The 15,906-nt window shown below is 41.5% G+C and overlaps 1 pseudogene across 1 annotated transcript; it reads right to left on the bottom strand.

Moving 5' to 3' along the window:
• Window positions 1-586: 586 nt before the first annotated feature.
• Window positions 587-1,534, bottom strand: LOC311486513 (annotated as a pseudogene). Its single transcript has 2 exons — window positions 1,313-1,534; window positions 587-1,199 (listed from the first exon to the last, which is right to left on the bottom strand). The product of its transcript is annotated as an uncharacterized misc_RNA (transcript).
• Between the last annotated feature and the right edge of the window lie 14,372 nt (window positions 1,535-15,906).

Raw genomic sequence — 15,906 nt, forward strand, 5'->3', positions numbered from 1 at the left:
ATCATGAGAAGAATCATCATTCAATTTGACATAAAACATATTTCAAAATAAACACAATCTGCACTTTATAACAAAGACAGAGAGAAAACTGATCTTAGAATAGATCAAATTAAAATCATCACAAAATGATGTAAGCAGGTTAAAACCAAGTGAAGTCAATACATTTTCTAAAAAGAAAAGCTCACTGTCTTTATAATCCACACAGTTTCATGTTATTAGATATCCTTTTAAAGAAAAGGAAACAAATGCATTCAGATCTTAAAACAGATCAGTGCTAAATAATCAAAGAGATTAAAATTAAGTCAGTTTCAAGAATGTCCAGAAAAGGGACAATTAGTTTTTTTTTTTTTATCAAAATAATAAAACTCAGGAAGTAATAAACTTCATTTCATCATGTATCACCACAAAGTGATGATGGAATACAATCACAGCAAATGATCATTAGCTTTACATTCATTTAAACCTAGTAAATGACAAAGGTTCTTTCTTAATATGAAAGATAATGTTTTCTTGTTTCACTGTTTCCATAGGAAATGTTTTTATTTTTTATTTTTTTTTAATAATCAACCTTCTGTTCCTACAAAAGAACAAATCCTTAAATTTCATGGAATTCAGTTCCTGTAATCTTGGACCAACATGGTCTTTTCATCTCGTCTGTTGCATGACAAGATGTTTCCTTTCTTAACATGAAAGATATTGTTGCTGTGATTTCCTCAGGAAATGTCATCTTGCAGAAAGATGAAAAGCACTAATATAAACCTTCTGTACATAGAAGAACAAGTCCATAATATTTCAAAGCATTCAGTCCAGTAATCTTTGACCAATGTGGTCATTTAAATTTAGTCTGGTAGTAACTCCAGTCTGTAGGTGTCTACCACGGCCTCCAGAGGGAGCTGTTGACTGGACTCTTGTCTTTGGTGATGCTGGTCTGGACTGTGGAGCTCAGAGGAGAGAAGTCACCCTCTCTCAGGTTCTTCTCAGAGAAAGACTGCAGCTTGTTGAAGTGGTTCATCAGTCTTCTCTGTTGTTGATGCTGCTGCTACAGCTGTGTCAGGAGACAGACTGTCATCTCCAGGATGTCTGCTTTCTCCAGCTTGGAGTCTGGCTGCTGTTTGAGAATCTCTGGACCCAGGAGAGACTTGAGCTGTTCAATACTGCTGTTGATTCGCTCTCTGCGTAACTTCTCCAGGCTTTCTGGGCTGCAGGAAGAAGAAGAAAGTCATTAATCAACTTGTTCTGGAGTGTAGAGTTGGTATCAACAAGTACAAAGCTTCATCAATGATGTTTGAGTCTCTATGAATCTTCAATTTACCTTGTGGGTCAGAGTGAGTTGTTCCTGAGAGTTGGTCATTGCTGCAGTGATTGTAGGTGCCATGTCTGGATCTGTGTGTTGTAGAGGTCTCTGTAGAGAGAATCTGATCTCTGCTGGCTTCATCCCTCCTATTTATACTCCCACATCTCCATATGAATGCGTGGGTCTTGGTCTGGTTGATGTTTCCCACAGTGTGAACCAATCAGAGAGCTTTTTGAGACCATAAACCGTGTAAAACTCTCAATAGTGTTATTGCAGTGGTGACAATGCATTGTTAATTCTCATAGGAATAGGTGGAGGACAGGGTCAGTAACTTCAATTGAACAAACACTCATCAACCCATCAGGAATATTGATGAAACAGTCATTTGTCCTTGTAAGCTACAATATAAGAGGGTCTTGTTATCCTATTATCCGAGCTTCTTGTGATGATAAACATTCAGACAATTAACAAATGTTTTCATTCATACTATGAAGAGCTGTATAACCAAAACATGTCTAACTTGACGTCTGAGTATGAAATGTAAGTTAATGCCATACAGATGCAGTTTTAGCAATGCAGGTTTTCATTGTGATTCCTTCTTCACCCCTGTCCCTGCAGGGTCTCCAGAGGTCTTGGTCTTATGTCCCAGTGGGACTCTGTGAGTCACTTTTCCCTGGTTTCACACACTCCGTCCTTTCTGTGCCTTTGCTGAAGAATCAGTGCAAGTGTGTCTCATTGTGTGTCGTGTTAGCCGACAGATGTTAAAAACCTCTCTGTTACGACACCTTCAGCTGATGACTGCACCAAAATGATTTTTGACTCCACTGATTGTGGATATAAAACCTCTGATCAAGGTAATGTCAGAGATTTATTTATCCCCCAATCCGTATGTCCATATTAGATGTCAAATCAAACCTAGATGCATAATGACATAATGTTATTGCATTTACTTTTTCTTCTTCTTCCCGGCTGGCCTCAAGCATTTGGGTCCCCCCATATGGGCTGGGTTCTGCATAACATTTCTTCCTGTTAAAAGGGAGTTTTTCTTGCCATCGTCACCTTTGTTCTTACTCCGGGGGTTTCATGCCGGTTTTGTAAAGCGTAGTGAGACAATTTGTGTTGTTACTGACACTATTTCCTGATCTTCATGGCTAGATGGAGTTGGCTCGTGTCTTGGTGGCTATGTTGGGATTATGTAGCATAAAGGTATGTAAATAAATAGATTAATTAAACACAAATCCTATCGTGGTAGTAAATGTTTTCTTCCATGTACTGCATATAATTTTACCAAATATTGCCAGCAGGTATTTAAAGTGTTTTTTCGGAAAGAAGACATACATTACTTAAAACCGATTATTGAAAGCACCCAAATTTTTCCAAATCATAGTCGTAATTGATCAAGTCAGGTTTTATTTTTCTAAAGTGATAATAAGTAATGGACGTACATTTCTTAATGTAAATGTTAATGTATGACATTTGATGAGCTCATACGGGTAAAATATCTTGAATCATCTGTTTAAACTAATTCTGAAGGACTGAAGTTTGTTGCTTATATCTGACCACCAGACCTAATAAAAACACAAAACCACAGTGTCATAGCTAATTAAAATCTCTTTATTACAATCACATGTACATCATCATATTCCAAAAGTCTTGCTGTAGTGAAAAGTACCCTTGCACAGACAGATGGAGGTGGTGTTGTAGGCTGGATGGAGGGATTGTCAGATGGAGTAAAACGAGTGTCAAGTTCCCCAGCAGCAAGTATCTCCGCTCCAGTGTGCTTTTAATTTCACATCACATGAGGACAGCAGCGCTATTTTCAGCCCTCTGTGTCCTTGTGTAACGTAAGCAAAGAGGGTGAAAGGGGGGTGGGTGAGAACAAAAATTTCTCTCTTCGTCATCCATTATTCAGGCTGTTTGAGTCACAACCAACACAGAGAGAGGGAAATCGTGGAAATAAACATGGTGGAGGTTTGATCCCACGTCTTTCCTCTAAAGAGTGCTAAATGTGGTTTAAAATAAGTGTGCCACTTCTCTGAAACCTTTCTGTTCTCTAAATTGTTTCGAGTCAGACGCAAAGATGGATGTTAGTTATGTGCGGTCATCCATAGCGAGAGAGATATCCAGGATGTTCCTAGCTTTGGACAAAGACTGGAAGCAGTGGGGAACTGCTGGCCTGGTTCAGTCAAACAGAAAGTAACTCGGCAGCTGTTAAATTTTAGCATCTAGTCACTACCCCTTGTCTAAACTAATCTGGTTCCACCTCTGAATCACATCTCTGATTTGTCCAGCTTGTACACCTTTTGGTTTTTCAGTATTGGTCATATAAAAAAGCAAACTGAATGAATACCTTTTTATGTGTTTTTCACTATTTTCTGACAATCTACATTATACACTGAACAAACAGTTAATAAACAAAACAATTGTTGGTCGTAGCCTTACACACTACATCTACAGCATGGCAGAATAATACTACCTTTTCTGAGGTTTTTCGTGTTAATTATTTGACAAACATAAAAAAATAGAAGCAATTTGGTAAAAACGCATTTTACAACAAACAAGCAGAATGGAAAGTCAAACTATTTTGGCTTTAAAGCTAAATGTGTTAAAGCTAGAAGCTGTCAGATTTACAATAAATTAATGTCAGAACACACATATAATATGAAATTTAGGGCCAACTTGGAGTCTGAATTTGCAGGGCTAGATCTTACAAATCAGACTTGATGGCTTTTGAAAATAATAATCTGTTTTCTTTTTCTTTTCTTGTTTGTCTGTTTTTGACCATTTGGAATACTATGTTTTGCATTCTGTTGTTCTTTAAACAGTGTTGCGGGTTATTTCATTTATGTTACTTGCACATTAATTTCTTTACATTATCCCACACAGCAGACAAGTTTGTTCTAAATATGACACTGATGCTTTACTCTAAGATCTCTGCATCCCTACACTATTTAAGTGTTTTAGCACATTTCTCCTTTTTTATTTCATTTTCCTGCAGCTTTTGAGGTGTTGAAACATATTGTTTTTTCTTTTGCTTCCAGTCTTAATGCTAAGTAACTTTAAATCTGCACTTCTCTCCGCATTGGACACAAGCAGAGATAAAACTAATATCCATCTAAAACGTCTGACTCAAGAGGAGACGCAGAACACTCAAAATATCTAAAATGCTGTGGTGTCCTTTTTAAGCAATGGTGTCAGTGATCCTACTCATAATTCATGGATGCCACATTTAACATTCAAACTGAGCCACTACCCATGATTGTTGACAATATTGTGAGTTTTAAATGTACTAATACTACAATGTTCATCTCTGTGCTGTATGTACAGCCTCCATAACACAGCTATAAACCTACAGAATCACATGATAAACCACTGGAGGCGTCTGATGGCATCACCATGTCCCGAAACTAGCTCCATCCGCAACTGCACCGTCTGACAAAATCAATATATACATGTCGTAAATGACACAAAACAACAGTAAAATTCAATTTAGCCATTTAAAGAGACAATAATATTCACATTTTCTGTTCACTCTTTGAAAATGGTAAATCAGAGTTTCACCAGCTTTTAAGCAAATTAAGTAGCTTTAAAATATTTTAAAGATCATAAAAAGTGTTCACATGGGTTTTGAAACCAGCACAAGAAAAATATTGAAATATGTCCAACACAGTCACAATAAACTATTTTTTTTCCTCCATAAATCACTATGATAATTTATAAAGAAAACATCAACACACACTGTCGTTCTATCTACAGTCGTTCCACTGGCCTCGGTCCCTGGTACGGAAAGATAGGGAAAACATTGCGTATAAAAATGATGTGCAAAAAGTTGTTCTCTTAGGTCCCTCTTGTGGAAAACAAGGTAAAGAAATAATGTAAATATCTACATAACTTTTGCTGTTTGCCGTTGTGGATTCCAGGATTACTGTGCACTTGGGGTGACTTGTCACTTTGTGCATCTGTTTGATTTAAAACAAGTTACTGCATTCGATGGAAACCTGGCAGGTAGCGCACACAACACCGTCATTGTCATATTAAAACTATCTTGAGGTATTATTGCACATTTTCCTGAACTGTGGACCTGGAATCAGTAGATTTCAGATGTTCGCACATCGTCCAAGTTTTTAGTGGAATGTCAAACGCTGACTCGAGCTCTGTCTGTCCTGACCGTACAGAGGCTGCAGCCGTCTGCACCACCTAACTTTAAGTTGACTTAAGGTGCATCTTCTTTACTTGAAAACTGTCACACCACTGTCAACGCATCTCTGTAGAGTTGAGTAAACATGCATAAACCGTGTCCTGTGTACATAGATCTGTAAACATCCTGCCATTGGTGAAGACACCAGCAGGAACAGAGAGCTAGGAGGCACAAAGGGCTCTTATGCTGCATTCACGTCATGTTACGAAAACAGTTTGAAAGTGGAAAGCTTCTTGCTAATACGACGTTCACACATTAAGGTGCCATTAAGAAACGGCAAGTTGTTGCTATCATATGAACAGGCTACAGATGAAAACACTGAGAGTGTAAGAAACACTACCACATTAACATCAGAAGTTTATCTGAATAGTTAGTAACACACACATAGAGACTATTAATACTTCTTAGCTCTTTTTCTATTGTCTGAATTAATTTTATCTCTTAATTTTATTCAGATATAACTGTCTGTAAAGCCAACTATTTTGCCCCGCTGTTTTTTGGGATTTTTCTGTTGTGGGAACTTGTTTTCCATTCGGCTGCAAACGATAAGCGTATGAACAATAAGGCATGAATGCAGCATAAAATCCACCCCAGACACTACAGCAGCTGATTTTACAGATCAACGCTGTGGTCAAACACCTTTTCAAACCTCCATAGCCAATCATTCACCATCACTGATCAACACAGTTTTAGAAGTGTTGCACAAGCGTCTTTCAGCCTTTTAGTTAGAAAAGCTCCCACCAACTGATATTTTAATTGTAAACAGTTTCTATAAAAAACACTCAGGATTTGGCATCAAATCTCAGTTGTCATTGTCTGCATTGCTACAGTCGATGTGTTCTGTGGCGCTGATGTAAAAGCAGTTGTATGAGATTTAGCATTAGTGCACAGCCAGGTACATCACGCAGAACAGTATTGCTCCCCGACATCTCATGCTCTGTTTGAGGATTTGAGTCCAAGCCCAATTTTTTTTTTTCTTTTTTGGATTCTGTGAAATAAATGTAGCATCGGATGTAGCATGAAACACAGGGTGCAAACAAACACGCGCTCACTGACCTTATTCAGTTGTCATTACAAGCATCATGCACTGACACACACTTTTTGTCCAGAGTGCTGTACAGTGATCACACACCCACACATAAAGCTATCAGTTGAGGTGATGTACAGTAATGACAGTGAGCTTCTCTCGCGAGTCTCTCGCACGCATTGGTTTAAGGAACAATCCAACATTTCTGTGCATCCTCTTGCTCTGTCTTCCCCAGATATAATGGATAACAGTTGGATCTTTGTGCTTCAAGTACAGAGAAAACATGGAACCTGTTCTTCATAGGCTTCATAACCCGGTTATGCCGATGCACAGAGCCCAACTTGGGCTGGAGAGAGCTTAATGATAATGTTTATGTTTTACTAATAAAGAATAATGAATTAACAAATGAGCTCCAACTGTGACACACACAAGTTAGCTGGAATTAATAGGACTCATCCTATTTAATAATGTTATTCTGATTAATCAAAACTTTTATGAAGAACAGGGCCTTCCCCGAGTTTAGACTGGCTTTGCACAAGGACTGGAAGCAAGGGAAACCACTAACCTATCTACATTTTAAAAGAGAAAAAAAAATGTCTTGGTAGAAGTCCAGAACTGTCTAATTTTCATGTTGCACCTTTTAATTATGGTATTATGCACAATAAATATGTATGTTTAGTTTCTTTCAAAGAACCTTGGTTACAGGAGGGATCGACCAAAGCGTTTAAATTAAGCAGTTCTGAGTTGTTGGGTTTTTTCTCTTTAAATCTCTTAAAATCGGCCACCTGCTTCCAATCTTTGTGCAAAGCTAGGTTAAATCCAGGCCCTTTGTCTGTACTGAGCGCATAGATAAAATGGATCAAATTTGTCTTTGCAAGATGTTTGTCATCTGACTCTGGAAAAGACAGAATAAGAAAATATACGAAAGTATTGTATTGTTAGCTTAATGTCACACACTCACTCACACAGAGTTATAGTTAGACATAGTGTCCATGCAGTTAGACAGTGGTGACAGTCAGCAGGGAGCTGGAACACAGCATGTCCTCCTGATTGTCCAGCCTGGTCCCATGAGTCAGTAGCTCCTCTACTGTCGTCCAGTCATCCAACAGCTTTCTGTTCCTCAGACGACTCAGCTTCCTCTGACTAAGCTCCAGGACCGTGTTGCACCGCCCCTCTGCAAAAGCTCCGACTCCTCTGCTGTCCAGTACACCTCCATCTCCAATAGAGCCTCCTCCTCCTCCTCCCATGTGTCCTCCCCTGCAGATAGCATCTCGCACCGTCCCTGCTCTGGCCTGTAGTTGCTGCATCCTTTGCTCACGGGCTAACAGGAAGTGTTCCCTCCTCTCCGTTCGACTCCAGTATCGGCCCATCAGCATGTCAGTGTTAGTCTCCTCGTCAGTGCTCATTCCACTGCGTTCATCCGCTAGCTGAGAAGCACGATCTCTAAGCAGTTGGTTCCTGGATATCCGTGAGGTTGTGTTGGGTTTAGAGCTTGGGTTAAATTTTGGCTGCAGACCGGAAGTGGGATTAGGGCTTAAACTTGCAATCATTTCTCCTTTATTTGCATCCCGTCCAACAGCTGCCCCAGCCCCCATATGACCTTCCAGGGTGCTATAGAGTCCTCGGCCTCCCCCATTTCCATGGGACTGACGACTGGCAGGCTTTGGCCAGGTGTCATTGACGTCTCCGGCATGAGGAGGTTGGACCAAACTGTGGAGGTGCTGCTGCTCTCTTGCTCGGCTCCTCTCTAGCTCCTGTTGCCTCTCTCTTTCCATCTCCTCTTGTATCTGCTTTTCTCTCTCCATCTCTTTTTGCATTTGTCTTTTTTGTTGCAGTTCTATCTCCAGCTCTCTGTCCCTTTCTGTCATCATTGGCTCAGGCATCAAGCTTCTTTCTTGCGAGTGCCACCAGTCATGGTGAGTGATCTGCCCATTAGAGTGGTCAATGCGTCGCTCATGGCTGTTGGTACCCCTGACATGGCCCAGAGTGGCAGGGGGTTGTTGTGGTGAGAGGGTCATGCCTGCTGGATGGGGAGCCATCACACCTTCAACTAGCTCACTTTCCTCTGGTAGGCCTGGTGGCAGGACATTACAGGGTACAGTACCTCCACAGTGATGCAGGGTTGCTGCACAGTAGGAGGGGGAGGCTGGGTGGCTGGCCCGGCGCCGGTACTCCTGTGGGGGAGGGCGATGGTGCAATGTTCGGCTTCTCCTCAGCATGCCCACTGAGCTTGAGCCCTGGAGGTGCTGCTGCTGCTGCTGCTGCTGCATGGATACTAGTGGTCTCCGGTGGCTGGATGGAGTGCTGCAGGTGGAAAGGACCGGCCCAGTCATTCGTGAGACTGCAGCATGAGCGTGGGAGGGGTTGAAGAGTGCTCCACTGCTGGAGCTGTGGCGGTTCAGACAGGGCCGGTCGGCTTTATGGAACTGGACTGACGATACCCTGAAATACAAACAGTTATGTCAACTAAAATCACCACATTATGTTTCTAATTACATTAATTAATTTATAGGTTCACAGTGATAATAAACTGGTTTAGTCGATATTGATTTTCAGCAGCCTTTAACTAGAGACCCACTGATCTAACCATTTTATTTATCATGGAATTACTGTAACAGGCCTCTTCCAATTTTATATTAATGTGGGTTTGGTGAGTGTTGGGATGTGACATAATGCCTTGTAAATGACTGTAAAAATGCTTTATAGTCTCATGGCTACCTTGAAGAACTAAGAACTAAGAATACATTGCAGAGGACTCAAGGTCACCTTACAAAAATAGCAATGCATAAAAGAACATAAGAATAAAACAAACAATGCAACAAAAAGTTTATAGAAATGAGATCAAAGGGAAATTAGGTTAAATAGAGTATGGTAATTTAAAAAAGTATGAGTTTTGAGTCTGGATTTGAAGGTTGTCAGATGAAGATCATGTATTTGTGTGAAATTGCCTTAATCATGTACACATGTCTGGCAGATTTTTGTGAAACCAGCCCCAGAGACTATGAAATTACCTGAAAAGTCCACGGGTTGGGATGTCCATGGCAGGCCCAGCACCATCCTCCATCTCGAGCTGCAGGTGCTGACACTGAGGCTGCATTGTCAGTGCCTCAGGTATGGCCTCCAGCAGCTCACGGTGGCTCTTGGGGCAGCTGTCACGCCGCTCGCGCCTTTCGCATGGTTCACCCTGGTGTTGCAGCCTGGCATTGTAAAGACGCATTCGCTTCTCCAGCAGCCTCTGGAAGTGTCTGAACTCTCCGGTGCTCACGCTGTAGAAGCCTGAGTCGCTGAGCTCTGAGGAGATGAAGGACTCAGAGGACGGTGAACCGCCACCTCCGAAACCCCCACATCCTCCCGGGGCAAGGGCGCCATGTGAATGACAGTCCTCCAAGCCTCCCTCCTCTGTCTCCAGCCCTGAAAGGTCACCTTGGTGGAGGGAGCCATCAGTCCATCCCAGACCACTGTCCAGCTCATGGTGAAGGGGCAGGAAGCCCAGCGGCTTCTCCATCATAAAGTCCTCGTCATCAGTCTAAAACGACAGGCATTCCTTAGTCTCAAGGTCATTGCACAAATACATACAACGAAAACTATGAATAACTGCATGCTTTATATTTTATGTGTATGGCACCTTGGTAAATCACAACAAACATTATTCAAACAGGAGGAAATGGTTGAGGATTGGGTCTTCTGACATTTACAGAAAGCATGTAGCATATGAACAGATTCATGTTTTAACCTCCTAAATCAAGGCCTCTGTAGAAAAGACCATATTTAATACCTGACTGTGGCAGGCGTTATGTTCATCTAAGTTGGCATTGCAGCATCTCATCAGGCAGTTCTGTCCCTTTGGCCGACGACCAGTCATTTCTAGATCCTGAGGGATTCAGATATGAAATAAACAAAATGAGAAATAGTAGGAAGCTCAATTCATTAATTTCTAATTAAAATTTAAATTAAAATTACTTGGTATTTGGTGTAGCGTTTTTTTTTGTCAGTCATGTTTGTTAAATACAGTGTGGATAATGTTTGTATCCAGTCTGCTGATTCCCAGAACAAACATAAGGCCAAAGGCTGTAATCACTCTGCAGCAACCTGAAACTAATTTCGACAAGTTGGTGGATACTGTTCCGTTAGAATATTTTAATTCAGACTACCGTTTGGGTGTTTCTTAGTGTCACCTGGTGGCTAATGTCCACAGTGTCCCGTGGGGAGCTAGACAAGTAGCTGTAGCGTCCTCCATCACAATGATCTTGCGGCAGTGACAGATGGTTGTAATAATGCCTGAGACAGATGACAAGAACATGGAATTTGAACATGGAATTCAGACATTTTGAAAACAGCATTTTCATCCTTACACTAAGCAGAAGTAAATATATATACAGTCAGCATGTAGAGTCCATTCATTGATGACTTTTGTGCTGCAAAAATGTGCAGATTTGCTGATACGGGGAAGTGAAACCCTTTGAAGACACTGCAATTTGCATCTGCAAATTTTGCATTCGAATGTTTTTCATTATGTCTGCATTTATCAAACTAAATCATTGCTTAATAATAAATACGTAGCTCTCCACAGAAATGGGGCTGCTCCTAGATGATACAGATTATCAGTATACTGTTCATGTGTGTCTACCTGTCTTGGTAGGAGGGGCTAGATGCGTTAAGCCCCGCTCCCATGAGTGGGAGGGGCAGGTTAAGGTGCTGCAGGTTGAGCGGAAGGGGTTCCCAGGATCCCCTGTCGGCCTCACTGCCACGCCCCCTCTGACTCTTGATCTGCATGGTGATTGGACGCTGACTGGCTGCCAGGATCCGCAGAGCATCCCGCTGGCTTAGGTGTGCTAGACTCCGCCCACTCATCTGAGACGAGTAGACAGAGAGAGGACATGATGTTACACGGCTTGGGTGTGGATTTTTAAAGAAGTATCTGTTTACCAAATAACAGGATGTTATTCAGTTTCATTATTGGAAAAGTAACTAAAAGTCAAAACATCTCAGCATCTGCTGCACATATTAACAACTTCATAGAACAGACAGATCGAGTCACTGGAGCACTGGCTGAATCCAGCCATGATTTATGGAAAAACAGCATACATCAAAACCGCAATCAAATTTTAGTATGTATAACACAATGCAGACTGCAAACTGACTCAGTTAGTTGATTATTACGTAACTGGGTCACAAGATGCTCTGCCTGCAGACAGATGGTGGATTTATTCCAGTATGGCACACAGAGAGTTGAATTTTGGCAATTTAAATCAAATATGACAAATGTGGACATGGTGTCCATAGTTGGTGCACTAAAGGGTTAACACCTACAAGCAACATCAACATCATCCTGCTTCACACACGCACACACACACACACACACACACACACACACACCCGCACACACGCAGCTCAGCAGCTACCGAATTAGACGCATCAACAGTATTGTTAACTCCAGCACATCACAACCATGAGTCACCCTCCGCTACATTCAGCCAGATACACACACATACATAGCATGAGCCAAGAAGCACAAAATGGCACCTGTGCGTGGAGACAGAGGATGGCAGCAGAGTGTAAGCCTTCAGGAGATGGAGATGACAAATATGAACCACGTTCTTGCACACAACACAAAAATCAGACATATTTTCGCCATAAAAGACACAGACTGTTTGAGATACAGACGCAAACAAATGAGGTTTATCACACACACACATACACAAATGCAGAGCCCTGCAGAAATCAAGATGCCATTTTGCATTTGCATACACAGACACACACATGCACACACACACACGCATGAACACACACTCACAAACCTAAATGTGAACAGAGCTAATTCCTACCTTCTGCAGATGAAAAGGCCATAAAACACACACATACATACATACACAACAACATCCATAAGACTGAGGCAGGTTTTTGTTGGCTTACCGTTTGGTCTCCCATCCATGGTCCAGATAGCCAGCAGCCCATCGTCACGGCAACAGAGGAGGGCAGCTGCCTTGGTTCCTGTGAAAATCAACGACGCTGCTGCTTCCTTCAGCAGATCGTCTCTTCCTCCCCCTCCACCTCCTCCTCACACTCCGTTTCTCTCTCCTCGCTATGCCTTTCGCTATCACTGTCTCCTGAGCATCTGTTCTCTGTCCACTGTCCTCAGGTTTTTTCTATTCTATATAATCGCTCTTCTCTTTTTTTTAAATCTGTTTCTTCAGCATCCCCATCCTTGCCCCTCCCCTTCTTTCACGCCTCCAGATTTGAGCATCCTGCACACAGACACACTCACATGCATACAGCGCTGCAAACATAAAAATATGCGCAGGCTGACACAGTGCATTCAGAGATGGCGAGGGAAACACGGAGTCACTCAGTAAGGATGCTGGCTGATTGGTGGCCTTTAAAGTTTCATCAGCCAATCAGACACAGTGTTCTCCCGGTGGACGTCTTCCTCCGTGACTGAAACTCCTTAGCAAAGCCTCATGCAGGAGGCAGCCTCCACTGCAGCAGTACACACAGTCGCAGTGGAAACACACTATCCAGTCGTCCATCTTCAAGCTGCTCATCTAGGATCCCCCCTTGCAGATGCATGCTGGTAGATGTAGTCCAGAAAAGGCATGTACTAGAGATTTCCCATTTCAGATCCACTTCAGAATCTATCTAAACCCAATATGCAATTATTTTTCATTCAAACATTTATTAGTGAATGAATAATCATGTTTTAATTTTTGAGAAATACTATCCGGGCGCCTTTCATGGCTGCCTACTGCTCCAAGTATGCTCACTTCAGTGGGTTAAGAGAACATATTCCTTGTAGTTGTACATATCTAGTACATGACTGAAAGTTAATTTTATTTGTACAGGCAGATCCAACTAAAGGACTAAATTACACTCCATCAGAACTGGTCTTTAACATTTTCTGTTAATTAAAGGTGTTTATGTGTACCTGATCCAATTAGAAACACTCTAAGGTGGACTGAGAAGTCAGCTGTCATAAAGTTTGGTGACATGTGATATGGATTAAAAATGGAAACTCTTGTAGTGTCATCATGGTCAGCTGTGCACATAGGATATCCCACAAATACTAATTTATAAATTACATAAATTATTTATGTTCAAAAAGAGTGAATCAGGGTCTGTTCAGGGCAAATAAAACCTTGTGAAACTTTGAGGCTGTTTGTTTTAAAACGCTAACTGGAACTGATTCACTATCTCCGTATTGCATAGCATGCTTGAAAGAAATAACCTTCGCATCAGCTGTGTCTGTTGACGTTAAATTGAAAATGTAGTGTTACTAGAAAGTCATATCCATTAAAATATATTTTTAGGAATCAGGTCAAAACTTCAGCTGTCGTTTCCGACAACAAATATAGCAGATGCCTATAAATATAAACCTGATTTTATCAGCTGTTCTCTGGAAGTCAAGGCCCCATTGTTCAATGCTAAATTGTCAACCATTACATACTGTATATATATCAGGTTTGTCTGTTAACCCTGGGTTAGACTGGCGACCTGTCCAGGCTGTAACCCACCCCTCGCCGAAGGACAGTTGGAATAGGCTCCAGTCCCCCCACAATTCTCAAGAGGACAAGCGGTCACATAAAATGAATGAATGAATTAAATATGGATGCATGAGTGGAATGTGTTTAATGTGTTGTCTGTACAGCAGACGACTCTGCCCAAGACAAATTTCTCCCAAGGGAGACAAATAAAGACACCTTGAAAGATCATCTTAATACACTGTACACTGCCTTGCCAAAAAGTCGCCACCTGGATTTAACTAAGCAAATAGGTACAAGCCTCCTTTTGGATAATTACTGCATGGATAATTATCTTTCAGCTGGTAACAAGTTATTTAACCCCAACTGATGTAATGAGTAGCTTCTCATTTCTTAAACAACCATGTCTAAAGACACATCCCGTGGTCGTGGAAAATACGTTAGTCTGTAGTCTAGGGTCAAATCATTGGCATGCATCAAGCAGAGAAAACATCTAAGGAGATTGTACAAAACTACTAAAATTGGGTTAAGAACTGTCCGACGTATTATTAAAAACTGGAAGGATAGTGGGGAACCATTGTCTTCAAGGATGAAATGTGGTCGGAAAAAATTCCTGATTGATCGTGATCAGTGATCACTTTAACGTTTGGTGAAATCAAATCAAAGAAAAACAACAGTAGAACTCAGGGCTATGTTTAATAGTGAAAGTAAACTGAACAGCTGTGTAGCCTTAAGAAAACCACTAATCAGTGAGGCTAACCTGGAAAAAAAGGCTTCAGTTTGCTGGAGAGCATAAAGATTGGACTCTGGAGCAATGGAAGAAGATCATGTGGTCTGATGAGTCCAGATTTACCCTGTTCCAGAGTGATGGGGGCATCAGGGTAAGAAGAGAGGCAGATGAAGGGATGCACCCATCATGCCTAGTGTCTACTGTACAAGCCTGTGGGGGCAGTGCTATGATCTGGGGTTGCTGCAGTTGGTCAGGTCTAGGTTCAGCAACATTATGTGTCCAAAGAATGAGGTCAGCTGACTACCTGAATATACTGAATGACCAGGTTATTACATCAATGGAGTTTTTCTTCCCTGATGGCACGGGCATATTCCGAGATGACAATGTCAGGATTCATGAGGCTCAAATTGTGAAAGAGTGGTTCAGGGAGCATGAGACATCATTGTCACACACGGATTGACCACCACAGAGTCCAGACCTTGGGAATTTTTGGGATGTGCTGGAGAAGGCTTTGTGCAGTGGTCAGACTAAACTCGCCCATCATCAGTACAAGATCTTGGTGAAAAATGAATGCAACACTGGATGGATGCCACAGCGAATACATGCTGTAATCAAAGCTAAATGCGGTCCCACAAAATATTACAGTGTGTGTGGGGTTTTTTTTTGGTTTTTTTTGGTGGCGACTTTTTTTTTTTGGCCAGACAGTGTATTATCTCAGTCGTCTGCTTAACAAACCAATATTTTTAAGTCAAGAAGAAGACTCTCTTCCTTTATTTTTATGACAGTTGGACGAATAAATTAATATCCAGCAAAACACTACACCTACAGAATGTCTGCAAAATGGAAAATGTCTTCAATGGAAATGTAAAATCCATCAGCGATGTGTGAAAGAAAGCACTCATCGCTGCTCACTGTATACCGTTTCCTTTATTAATGTGCCCAATGCTATCTCCATCATGTCTAAAAGCCAAAAACAGGTGGATGGACCTAACAGGGCTAAATATTGCATGGCTACATACATGCAGTGGCAGAACCGAAAGCTTAGCAACAGCAAGTAAAGGGGGTGTGACTTAGCAAATGGTCAAGCTTCTTGCGTTATCCCAGTCTCAGAAGATGAACCCATAAGTTGAAGCTGCAAAGTCTGAACTTGATGGTTTCCAGCTGTGAGAGGTTTGTCTTTTT

This window comes from Chelon labrosus (genome assembly GCF_963514085.1).
Source record: "Chelon labrosus genome assembly, chromosome: 4".
In the NCBI taxonomy this organism is placed as follows: domain Eukaryota; kingdom Metazoa; phylum Chordata; class Actinopteri; order Mugiliformes; family Mugilidae; genus Chelon; species Chelon labrosus.